We start from the raw sequence: 11,180 nt of genomic DNA on the forward strand, positions 1-11,180 counted from the left end.
TTGAGAGTATCCAAGAAAAGAATTGGACTATAATAACAAAGGTCTGTTTGTTCTCCATGATACTGTTATTACTGCTCGTTGCAATCACTTCAGTGATTTATGTGACTCAGTATGAAACACAATGTGTGATAAAACATTAGCAAAGTGTACACATGGGAAACGGTCGCAAAATTGAAGCAAGGCTGGGTGATCAACCGTTCACGTTCCACACACATACGTACTGTATGTGAACGGTGAAACACACAAACTTGTTTTTGTCACTTGGGGACACTGTATTTACTTCATTCTCTGGAGATTTACAATAACCAGTATATTTCTAGTCAAAACCTTTGCCCTAACAAAAAACCAAGCTTTAACCATTATATTTTATGTTTAGTTTACCAAACATTTTGGGAGGTGAGTCTCTGTATTGAGCAGCAAATACTTAGAATACCATACCCACAGTACTAGGAACATTAAATCTATCAAATCCTTCTCCAAATCCATAAAACATTGGCTAGTGACAAATCAAATATATATATATACAGGGCCCAGAATTTTGTGCTACACCCCTGTGTGACACACACACGCACACACACACACACACACATATCTATATAATTCTTTCTGATATGCATTATTTGTGCAGAGATTGCTTTTGTGATTAAGTTCTCAGGGTTTTTCCAATTTCATTTGAAATGCATAAGTGTGACAAATACCTCTTTTCTTTCTGGTTTTTCTGCATCTTACTTCATGTTCACCTGCGTCATTGCTTTTATGATAATCAGTTTACGTAGTTGCTGTCATGAACAAAACCACAATTGAAGAGACATTTCCTGTAACGAGTTACTATCCCTTTCACTTGCCCGCACTTGATTTGCCACGGTGAGTTGGTATCTTTAGGAATCTGCTGATGTGGAAAGGAATGACAAGTGGCTTTGATACCCCGTTTCAAAAACCTCCCATGTAGATCAGATAAACTCATATCACTAAAATAATTGTAATTCTGCTTTGATAAAAAGTCTGACGGACATATTTTTAGAACTCACTAAACACATCAATGAGTGGTAGTCCTGTGCCCTCATCATGTTAATTTTTCTGTCACACATTCTCTTGAAATGTCTTTGTTTCTTCTAACAATTCTCTCCACTGCCCTCTCCTTTCATCTTATGCATAGTAGTACATGTCAAATAAATTTAGATGCCAAGGACAATATATATATATATATATATATATATATATATATATATATATATACAAGATATATTTACTCAGCATTAAGTTTCCATGGCATGTGTAACCCCCCAGCAAGCAATGCAGATATGTGCGGTTGAACCCAGAATATGCATATTTTATTCTATCATATATTTAAAACTGCACTAATGGATGTTTTTAAACATCACATTTTGACTATGTGAAAGGGGTCACCTGAATTGATGAATGCATAGAGAATTATCACCCACACAACTCTACAGAGTGTTTTAGCATCTTTCAGTTTACTGTTTTAGTTCTATGGCTATTCGTCTTTTGGGTTCACTCTCAGCATTCTCATCTCATTTTCAGCCTCAGCAGGCAGCTGTTTCAAGATAAAAAAAAAAAAAAAAAAGCTCTATAAATCCTCTGCATGCTTCCTTCCCAGCACCAGCAGATAGACAAGGTTAGTGACTAGCAGGTAAACATAGTAAAGCATTTAGCAGCTAAAAAGACAGAGGTTGGTGAAGACCAGAACCAAATATTGGGCTTTAAGTTGCCAGAAACATGACTGACAAATATGTCATATATGTTTGCTAACAGATTAGCAATAACAACTTTATAAGGTGATGATATCTCAATATTGTTCTGCTGCCCCCAAGTAGCCAAAAACTCAAATAATGCAACTTTAAAGCCATGTTGTGTAAAATGTCTAAATGTTCTGCTTTGGCGCCCCCCAGTGGTAGGATAAAAAAAAAAGATGCTGTGGCAGACCAGTGCATGTCCGTACCCTTCAGCCCACCCATGGATCCAACCAAAGGAGGACTGAGAGGAATGGGCTGAATGCAACACATAGGATATTGCATCCATTTTCACCATGATTGTCTAATTTTTCTACAAGCAAAAACGTATCCCATTTCAATAATTACAATAGGACACAATAATTACATAATCTACAAGTCCAGTTGACCTGCAGTTGCTGCAGTACTGGAGTATTTCTCTCTCTCTCTCTCTCTCTCTCTCTCTCTCTCTCTCTCTCTCTCTCTCTCTCTCTCTCTCTCTCTCTCTCTCTCACTCACTCACTCACTCACTCACTCACTCACACACACACACACACACACACACACACACACACACACACACACACATTCACAGACACTTTACACACACTGACATACATACCCCTGTCCCTCCAAAGGCCCTCACATGCTAGCAGCTGGAGGTCAAGCTGGTCAAGTTGATTTTCTCATCTTTGATCACAGACTTAGAGTGATAATTTCTCCTGGACTGAGCTCCACTAGTTTTCACAGCCTAGGACAGTAAGTGCTGTTCTCTGTGCTTTGGGTCCCACACTGTACCAGGGACAAGACTGCTATGCTATGAAGAATTTGCCAGTTCCAGTTGCATGCATATGTGTAATCTGTCCCAAATCTGGCGCTGCCATACAGTATTTGTGCTGTAGCCTTAAACCTTCTGAATAGTTCTCTGGCTCTCTAGCTTCCCATAGAACACTTTACGTAAACAACTACATCTGCTCACAAATTAGTGTTCATTTGATTGTTTATTCGTCAATAACAATGTCTGTGCATCTTCTTGTGTGTTGTTGTGTTCATGCATGTGTACGCTGTTCTGAAATCAGAACAAGGAATGCAGTCTGATAGCTCTTGTCTATCAAGGCCACTTAGCATGCCTTCTCCTGAGTGTGTTCCCTTAGCCCGTGGCATCTTTGTGCCAGGCTCAAGTCTGATAAAGCCATATACTGTGTCCCACTACTGTACAATTTGTCTTTGTACACAAATGGCGTGACAAAGATTGGTGTATGTGTGTCTGTGAAAACAGTACTAGACTATCCTAAAAACTGCTTGTGTTTAAAAGTAGGAGTTTTGATATGGTACACACTGTAAATCATTTTTTTAAGTTGTAATTATTTAGGCTATTAATAAATGACTTAATAATGTTTTGTTAGAACAGTTATAAGCCATTAAAAATAACAACTTTTGGGTTGTTAAAAATCCCTTTCACTGATTGGAGTCTCTGGAATGTAATTTATCAATAACAGAAACCACATTTTTTGAAGGATTACCAACATTTATAATAGCATTATTACCAAAAAGAAAAGAACCAAACCTTGTAGTTACTCTATGTATTGTGAAAGGGCCCACATGACTTTCTGACTGTAATCATTTTATTATGAATTTCCTATATATCTTTCCAACTCAACGATGTCAAAAGTGATTACTGTGTTTTCCTTCCCTTCTTTTTCACCCTCCCTGACAAGGAAAGAGGATGGAAGCAAGAGGGCTTGCTACAACTTCCTGATTTCTAAATAACAGCATAGCATAACTATGCGCTACACTATAATTCTTGCCTTTTCAAGTATCACTGATTTTAGAATAAGATAAAAGTTTGTGAAAAATATCTTCAGTTACGCACTTGAGAATACTTAGCTGTTACTTCACACACAGGGTGTTTGTTCTGTTCAAGGTACCAATGAATGATCTCAACACAGGTACTGTTCTTTTGTACCTTTCATATTTGTTCTGTTATCACACTGCATGTTTCAGCAGGTATCTTGGTATGGCATACAACGGTGGGATTTGTCATCCTAATCCTGACACAGGATGGCTGTGACTAAAAGCAGCCACTGCTCAAAATGTAAGGCATGTCTAGATGGATTCCCAAGGCAGTTTTTTTTTTTTTCCACAGAGATCCACCATGAATCCTTGTAATGCTGAGGTATTTGGGTTTGGGCTGTGTGACTACCTACTGTTCTTTGTGACAAACGTCCTTGTGATCAACAGCATTGTCTGTGGTCACCTTTGTGTGGAGTTCTGTTTCCTGTGAGCGGATATCGTACTGTTTCAAGCAATATTTGTCTTAACACTCCAACACAATCTGTCTTCCACCGCTGACATTCCTACACCTCTATTTGGGTTTACACACTCTGTTTCCTCCCCCTCTCTTGTCTCCCTCTCTGTCCTAAATTCTCTGACAGGAAATGTTTTACTCAACTTGACTTTAAACAGTCAGCACAGACACAGACAATGTGTCCATCTCTCCTATTTTCTTTTCAATGCACCAGAGGATGACTGCTATTTGTATTTTCCATCTTCATCATAGTTTCAGCAGTAAGTGACATTGAGCATATGTTGAGTAGTGTAAATTATCCAGAAAATAAGGTTTGAGGCGGCATGAAGGTGAAACACACAGCAGGCTGCACAGAGAGACTTGTTACGGTAACACTAACTACTGAGTGCTGTCAACCTCTCCAATGTATTTTAAATGAGTTCTGGTTGATCTGGAAGCTGCTTTGGTGCTTTATTTAAAGCCACTGCCCTCTAATGTTCTGTGATAAAAGCACATCCAACATCCTCTGTAAGTTGTGAACCCCTGTGGTGAAACACGCTTGTTATTTTTAGTGATGTTCACAAATAAAAAAAAATGTATGCCAGCCAAGTTTTTCAAACTGTTCATCTCTGTCTCCGAAGTGCACTGGATTGGAAAGACCAAGATTGAAAACATAGTTCCCCAAGATACAAATCTGCTGCCAGTTGACTTGCTGGGGAGTTGCAACACTTCCACAGTGTTTTGAAGAGTGCTCTGGTTTGATAGCAGGCCTGCTTGAAAGGTTTTTAAAGGTTTGCCCAGCCGTGCCAGTCAGCAGTGTGTAGATGCCAAGCTAGTGCACATATGTCAGTTCAGGGAAAACGGGCTCAATCCCATATCTGTTTTGTTTTCGATAATGCAGATATTAAGCTTTCAACTTGAAAATGTCTAATGCACAAATGTTTATTTAATGAACATCATAGTTCATAATTTACTTCTCACCACTTTGCCTTTTCATCATTTCAAGCAGATGTCTTTCTCTAAAAAATACATTTGATGTTTGAGTTCAAAAGAGTCAGTTTATTTGAAAAGGAATGGCAAACATATTGCAGGTAACTGAATTCCTTTAACAGTAAGCCATGCCTGCTGCCACTCTCTGTCTGCCTCTTTATGGTTATTGCATCAGAGGAATGAATGAGAGAACAGTCGTGAGATGGGGCCCAGAGGGAAAAATAGGTACTAATGGGACCTTAATGAAAATCTCCAGTCTGCTCATTAATGTTGAAATATACACACATCACCCACAGCACACAGCCAGGGAGGGGAAACAAGATTCAAAGCTTGCACACACAGACACACACACACACACACACACACACACACACACACACACACACACACACACACACACACACACACACATAAAAAAACAGATGTGTTTGTCACATCTCCTCCTTATCCTGCTCTCCTTGTATCTCCTCTCTCTCCCTCTACTTAACGCTGTCTTTTGCTCCAATAACAAGGAAAACAAATAATAGTTTATCATCATCAGTTTCTCTGCATAAACACTCAGACAAGCAACGTAGGTTTGTCTTAATGTTCTCTCTGTAACCATCCAGGTAAATTACTCTGGGCTGCTTGAATTCTTACCAGATCTTTTCTTCTTTTGTGAGTAATTGATTCCATTAAGCCAGGCATGCTGGAGGAATTCATTATGCTGATTAGTGTGGTGGCAGGTTGTTGGGATGGAGGTTTGGAGAGCATGGAGAGAGACGGTCAAAAAACAGAGAGCCAATTAGTCACATTTCTTCACAGTCAGATGCTTTGAGCATTTCTGTCCCTTTAGGACTGTAGCTGTGACCCACCTGAAGCCACACCAGCTCCTCTGTGGTCAGAACTTGCAGAGCGGCACAAGCGTCCTCACATAACACTATCAGGGTTACAATCCTGCAGGAAAGCAGATATGGAAGACAAATACATTGTTGTCTGGCTCTGGTTTTGTTCAGCTTACAGTGGCTTTAGGCAATTCTTTGTTACACCTGCCTCATCCCGAGTGACCCATTATCCAGGATTATGTTTGACTTGTCCATCACATAGGCCAGCTTTTCCACAGAGCAATAGGTCCATCTGGTGGACATATCCAAAACTATGTGTGACCTGGTAATACTTACAGGATATGTTCACAATGTTTCCAGTCTGTCTTAGAACATTAGTCAGGTACAGCCCATATACCCCAAATATTTTTTTCTCGCTGTAATTATTTCTCCTGTTCATACAGGCCCTAAAGAGATCCCTCTCTAATACAATGCAAGTGATCAGGGACCAAATCCACGGTCCTCGTAAAATGTGTTTCAAAGTTTTTCTGAACCTAACATGGGGCTTCAGCAGTCTGACGTAGACAAATCAAGTGAATATCTTCCAGATTGACATTCTTTTTTGTAAGAAATATATTTCTTGTGTTTCTGTCCATCCATTGTGGCTTACCAAGGAAATACCGGCAAGGATAGAGGAAAGACGGAATTGTGAACTAAAAAGACTAATTTACTGTGAGCTACCCACTCATTCAGAATAAAGGTCCTGTGACATGCTGCTTTTTGGATGCTTTTATATAGGCCTTAGTGGTCCCCCAATACTGTATCTGAAGTCTCTTTCCCAGAATTCAGCCTTGGTGCATAATTACAGCCACTACGAGCCAGTCCCACAATGAGCTTTACTTAGGATGTGCCATTTCTGTGACTGTAGCTTTAAATGCTATTGAGGAGGCGGGCCACTTTCTCTGGGTGGGTAAAGCAGAGAAAGGGGAGGTAATATTTCCCCTTATGACGACATAAAGGGAAGATTCCAGATCGGCCCATCTGAGCTTTCATTTTCTCAAAGGCAGAGCAGGATACCCAGAGCTCGGCTTACACCGATCGCCATTTCTAATCACTGGGGGACCATAGGCAGGCTAGGGGAACTCACATTAATGTTAAAAACCTCATAAAGTGAAATTTTCATGCCATGGGACCTTTAACTACTGAGAGAGAACAAAGTTTGAATCACTTTGTGGAACTCTAGTAAGTAACAAGGCTATTCTCTTCACTTTAAACATCAGACGAAGGGATTCTTTTCTCTAATACAGACGATGCTGAGTCATTAATAAATTAGTCACGACAAAAAAAAAAAAATGTTTTCCATGAGTCCTCTATGTTAGCGATTATAACGTTAACTAGCTTGTTTGGTAGCATGTTTAAAAGCTTGTTGGATAGTTGATTAGCTAGCTTGTTAGTTCCACCCAACATGCTTTCACTGGTTACAGAAAATGAGCCGGCTGGCTAGTTATTTAGCCTGCTTACTAGAGGATCAGTTCTCAGTTCAGCATCATCTGCACACATCACAAATACACACATCCTATACAACTGTAACATTTTGGCAGTTGGCATTATTTGTGTCCCCTTCAAAAATTGCTCTTGAGAAATTTGTTGTTTATTGTGCCCCTCAACCCATAATGATAAATTACAAAAACGTATGCACAACAATTCGTATGATATCCTACGAAATACGACAACCACCTGCTGGTCACGTGACGACCGGCTACATGACAGTAAAGTTTAGATTTTACAGTTAAATTTTGCAGAGAAAAGGTGACTGTGAGCCTGGTACTGGTCATCATTAGTCGCCAGTCGGTTCAGAGGCCGTTGCAGTTGAGTTAAAGCAACACTAAAGCACTTTTCCTGCTTCTGTCCCCCTACAGGTTGGAAGCGGAATTGTCCATTACCGCTGTCGTAATGTCTCATTATGTCTGATTTGAACTACAGATCCGCTATCCGATCTGGCAAACTTGCATATGTAATGTAATGGACAATTCCGCTTCCAACCTGTAGGGGGACCGAAGCGGGAAAAGTGCTTTAGTGTTGCTTTAAGCCGACAAAAAGTGACAGTCATGTGACAACGACGAAGGTTTAGGCAGCAAAACAACTAGTAGCAGAGTTTAAGGGTGAGTCATTATGAATTCATAACTATTTATCCCTGTCCTCATTCAGTTTTACTTCTCTCTTTTATGCAAATTTAATCTTCCATTCGGTTTCTGTCTCTGTGTCTTTGTGTCAAGTGCCGCTTCATTAATATTTGATGTGACTTAGGATAATGATGCACTTAGACTCTGTGTGTGTGTGTGTGTGTGTGTGTGTGTGTGTGTGTGTGTGTGTGTGTGTGTGGGAGGGAGTAGGAGGCAGAGACACTCCAGCAGTTCTACAATTTGAAGTTACAAACTGCTGTGCTGAATTAGGATGCACCACCAGAGGCCAGTAAGCAACTGGGTAATGGCGGTGTGTTTTGTGCAGACAACACAGTACATTATTCATGATTTTGAAGGGTATTTATACAACATATCACTGCCATCTATCATTGATTAGCTGCTTCCATTTCATAATCTAGATGAATTGATGCAGACAAAATGAGGTTTCACGTCATAACATTCCCATGGTTTCATTTTCATTTCCGAGCCAATATTACGGATGAATGATTTATTAGATATTGTAAAATGGCTGTTATTCTCAAATTAAACTCTTGCTTCATTAGTTTTAATGTAATTTTGTTTGACTTCAAGAGATTTCATCACATGTTAATTGAAGTAGACCAACCTATGAAAGTAGGTGTTGTAATAAACACCTTTTTCTGTGTTAACTCAAGAACAATATTGGTCATAACAGGCCTCATTTAACAGATTAAATTTACCATAACTCTCCACAGTATAATAATAATGGAAGATTAAGTTTGTGGTTACTAAACAGGTTTGCACAGGATAGACTGCATCATGTGTCAGCAGGCAGGAACATCTGGATGATCATTCTGCAGTTGGAGAAATATGTCTTTGATCTAATTTTGTTCAGTAGAACGTGGATATTAAAGCTAGAAAACATGTGCTGCGGTGTTTCTGTTTCTGCTGTTGACAGGAGATCAATGTCTGGAATTTAAATCAGACAAATCTATTGAATGTCTAGAGGACTCAGATTTCCATTTTTGCATGAGGCATACAGCTATGGCAAAACATGGTAGCTATGGCAAATTTGCCATAACTAACTACATTAAGAGTACATTTTGTGTAATATTTTCATTTTATAACAGGAATGCCAAATCTACTTCACTGTTTATACTATGGGATATATGCTTGTATATCTTATCTAGAGTTAGGTGAGCCCATTATGCATCCATAATGCATGTTCTTTTGTTTTCACAGTGCACATCTAAACTGACACGTTATGCATGAATCTTGATTTTAGTGATAATTGCACATGTATTTTTCAGTGATGTTGTGTCTCTTCCTTTCCATCTCTTCATCTAACTACCTTGATATAACATTTGTTTTCAGTTTGCCCTGCATGAATAGATGATGGGATGTGTTTTGACAGAATGTTAGCTTGTCATATTTTCCAACAGATTCTGTTTAATTACACTTACTCTATTCCTCACCAATGCACTTATCCTATTCCTCACCAATGCACTTGTCGATGAAAGCCTTTACATAGTTACACTCTTACTTTGTGCCATTTCATGCATACATTAATACATCATAATAACGAACACAGTTACACATTCCTTTACAATAAAAACATGCAGTATGCACAAAACACACACACAAAGTAGGTCACCTTGATGTGTGACGCTGAGCTCAGCTGGTGCATCTGTGTGTATGTGTGTGTGTGTGTGTGTGTGTGGGGGGGGGAGTTTATGCACCCTTGTAGATTGTGTTTTTTCCTCTTGTGTTCCTCTCTGGGTCCATGGACCCAGAGAGTCTAGTCATTAGATTGGCTGTAAGTCACTTAGCCCCAACTCTAATGAAATTGCAAGACCTAAAGTCAGATGCACTTACACTCATGTATGCATTCACATCGATATATGTTGCACAAAACTGAAAGAGCTGAGCATCCACAGATACTGTGTAATGATATAATATAGTGAGTGAGAACATGATGGAGGGGTGTAAATAAAACATAACGGGCTGTCATCATGCACATCCATGTTTGCTTTTACATAAAGGGTGCAAGTGTACAAATCTATCACTAGTGATAAACTGAGCACTACACATGGAGAGTTATCTCTATCTTATTTATCTATCTATCTATCTATCTGTCTTATCAAGGGACCGCTGTGAGGATAAATGAACTCATCAACCATCTAAACAAACTGAGGAGTGCTTCAGCCTGAAAATCCTTGAACACTACAGGGATGAATGAGACAAGGACAACACACCAGGGTAAAGGATTCACACACACATAAAGACATGGACACACACACACACACACACACACACACACACACACACACACACACACACACAGGCTACACTTGCACACAAACTAATCTGCCTCTGTCCAGCCACATGGTCACTTATTGTTTAATTGGAGTTTTTCTAGTTGTTTGCATCTACCAAAGTGTTCCCTCTAACCTGCTTTAATGTTGCATCTAATAAAACTATCAGGTGGTTTAATTACAACTTAATCATTCCCTAAATCATCATTTAAAACACATGCCTCTAGTGACAACCAAGGCCAACATGTTAAACAGTGTCCATTTGGATGAGTCAAGCAAGGATAACTTGCTTTTAAAGTACTTCATTGCCATGATCGTGTGTCCTTAGCCCTCTTGTCTCATGAGGGGTGCTCCACTCTAACAGTTTATAACAGGATTAAATGCAGACACATGCACTTACAGTAAACTGGCCTTATTCTGTTTTCAGTGTGGCTCGGAGAGCATCCAGCCATACACAGTCAACCCAGCTCAGTCTCAAATCTTATCTAATTTATGTTTGCCTTCTAATTTTAGCCCTGGCATTTAGTTCCCTGACTACATTAAGCAAAAAAGGTTTTGAAAATGCAACACTGAAAGCCTGTCTGTATGGTCAGTTTGGTTTCCAAATGGAATTAACCACAAATGAATAGGCCCCTTACACACAAACACAAATCTGCATTGGCAGGAAAAAATCGTTTAAAGGTATTTTTTTTCACATTTGTATTCAGTTGTGGGTAAAAGTCCCTCAGAGGGGGTGGGGGTGGGTAGTATTTGGCATGACCCGAGGAGAGGGTCGAGCCAAGCCGCAAATGAAAACGCCGCCTGATGCATCGGACCAATTACAGACAATGTAGTAGTAGGCAGCGTTTGGCCCACCCCCAAATGACCGTGAGAGGAAATGATGATGACGACAG

This window comes from Sander lucioperca, chromosome 5 (assembly GCF_008315115.2).
Source record: "Sander lucioperca isolate FBNREF2018 chromosome 5, SLUC_FBN_1.2, whole genome shotgun sequence".
In the NCBI taxonomy this organism is placed as follows: domain Eukaryota; kingdom Metazoa; phylum Chordata; class Actinopteri; order Perciformes; family Percidae; genus Sander; species Sander lucioperca.